This window comes from Bufo bufo, chromosome 4 (assembly GCF_905171765.1).
Source record: "Bufo bufo chromosome 4, aBufBuf1.1, whole genome shotgun sequence".
NCBI lineage: Eukaryota > Metazoa > Chordata > Amphibia > Anura > Bufonidae > Bufo > Bufo bufo.
The window spans coordinates 576770075-576772752 of record NC_053392.1 but is presented as its reverse complement, the minus strand read 5'-3'; positions in this window follow the sequence as shown (position 1 = coordinate 576772752).

The following is a 2678-nucleotide window of genomic DNA, read 5'->3' as shown; positions in this document are numbered from 1 at the left end:
AGAGTTCTAGCATGCATGGTCAGCTTTAGTTGTAAATTTTTTTAGGACCATTTGATAATCCAGATACATGTTAATTCAACTATGATCAAGTTCCCATAATGTCTATTTAAGGTACTTAGAATTAAAATATTTAAAGGGGTTGGCCACTTTCTGGTTACTGTTGACCTATGTGTTTGTAAGATGACTATATGGCACTTACTCATATAGCCTTAGTTGAAATCCACTGCCATTTTCTATATTTCATAAGGTATGCCGCCTTGTTTGCCAAGTATTTTGTGCTGTCCACACAGAAGTCTTGTCCATAAAATGGCTCCTGATGAAGGGTCATGTGATCAGGCAAATCGCCTCCATGTGATGTATTCTCCATTCAAATACACTTCATCTGCACTTGCATTGTTGGACGTTAGTGCAGGTGCAATGTGTTTTAATGGAGAAGCCTGCGTAATGTGTCTAGTCACATGACCCTTCATGAGAGGCCATCTTATGGATAGGATCTCTATGTGGACAGCAAAGAAGATTTGCCCAACAAGGGGGCATGGTTTATGAAATATAGTCAACAGCACAGAATATTAACAAAGGATATATTAATAAGTGCCATATAGTCATCTTACATACACATTGGTCACAATTAACCAGAAAGTGGACAACACCTTTACGGTTAGTCTGACATTCCCTGCTGCAAAGAATACCTGTAAAGTGGTGGCACTTTTGTGGTGAGTACCATTTCACTCACAAATTTGGCTTTGGTTTTATCAATGCTAATCCAAGGAATCCCAGTGATAGGTTCCCTTTAAACCAATGGTGGTTATTATGGTATATAATTGCACATAGCAGCCCAAAAGCTTAACAATAATTACTATCAACACATTAAAGTATACATCTTATAAGACATACATTGGAGAACATCTCAATAGTCAATATTCAGAGAACCGCAACCTTTATTACCAGACATTCACTGCAGAATATGCACATAATCAGTAGATTTCTAACATCATATGAAGACCCCTGAACAGAGAAAAGAGCAGTGAGTCAGAATGTGGTTTTATGTTGTGATGACAGACCACTTAAAAGAGCTCCTGAAATAAACTGCTTTCCTACAGTGACCCTGTGGACAATGTAGAACCTGTAATGAGGCACACTGAGGCAGCTGTCTTAGCGAGCAGGAATTTGGGATAACAAAATGGAAGGAATTTACATAAAAAGATACATTATTATAGGAACAGACAACAGATTCTCAGAAACTCAGTTGGGTCCATATTAGAGATCCACCTGGAACATTTGACATTCAAATTCAAGTCAGAGTTTGACTTTAAAATGTATTATTTTAAGAGTAAATTATAAGGATTTCTCCAGATCCATATTTTGTGGGACTCGAAATTTGATTTTTTTTTTCAATTCAGGTCAGCAATGGCTGAGCAATCAAGGAGTACCAGAAGCCCTGGAACCCCACACAAACAAGGAGGTCTGGAATTGGACTCTTGCTGTATGGTATCAATAGAGAGGGTTGCTTTTCTCTCCATTGGCAGCTCTGGGCAGTGAGCCAGTTGGCTTGCTATCTTCCATTAAAGGAGATGGCCCACAAACATCATCTGTGACCTATCCAAAGCATAGACAATAAATGTATGATCCCTGATGGTCTGATCGCTTGTACTCCATGATCATGAGAAAGGGGGTCCCTGAGTCTCCTGTATTAATGGACCATAGTGCACTTGATGACCAGTGCTTCTACGGGACTGCCAAAGATATCTGAAGACTGGACAGTGAACTGAGTGATGGTCACATGCGTACTACTGATAAATTTGCACCATTTTTGTAAACAGTTGGGGGTCCTGATGGTCAGACCTTCAGGGTTCATAGGTTTATGGTAAATGTTGTTTACAAGCCAACCCCTTTAAGTGACTTGACCTTCACAACTCATCAATGTCAATAAGTCTACTATAAATTGCCATAGGCATTGTTAGTGTACACTTAATTTGGGATTACTAGGCATATATAAGGGCTTTTAGTGTTTGTCAGGGCCTGTATCAGGGTGCTACAGGTGGTACTTTGGAGGACCAGGAAAATGAGTCTAAAAAAGTCCACATTCTTTTCTTAACTGCCAGTCACTGCCAACTATAGAATGCTTCTTACTTCTTCTCAGTTTAGGTCTACTCCACAGGTTATAAAAATCCCCTCCAATCTCTAAGAGTGCCTCAAATTATACACAGTGTAGTACAAAATATAGGATGAGAGGAGAGTGAGAAGGTTTAAGGGGCTTTGACCATTTCATATTATGGGGTCCTTATATTCCAAATAGCAGTCCTGATGCTTGGTACAAAACCGTAAGGCTACTTTCACACTTGCACTTTCCAGTTCCGCTATTGAGATCCATCATAGGATCTCAATAGCGGGGGAAAATGCTTACGTTTTGTCCCCATTTATTGTCAATGTGGACAAAACTGAACTGAACGAAACGGAGTGCACCAGAATGTATTTCGTTCCATTTGGTTGCACTCCCATCGTGGACAGAATAACGCTGCAAGCAGCGTTTTTCTGTCCGCGATGTTGTGTGGAGCAAGACGTCCTGACACACAATGCAAGTCAATGGGGATGGATCCATTTTCTCTGACACAAAAGATAACGGATCCATCCTCCATTGACCTTCAATGGAGTTCATGACAGATCCGTCTTGGCTATGT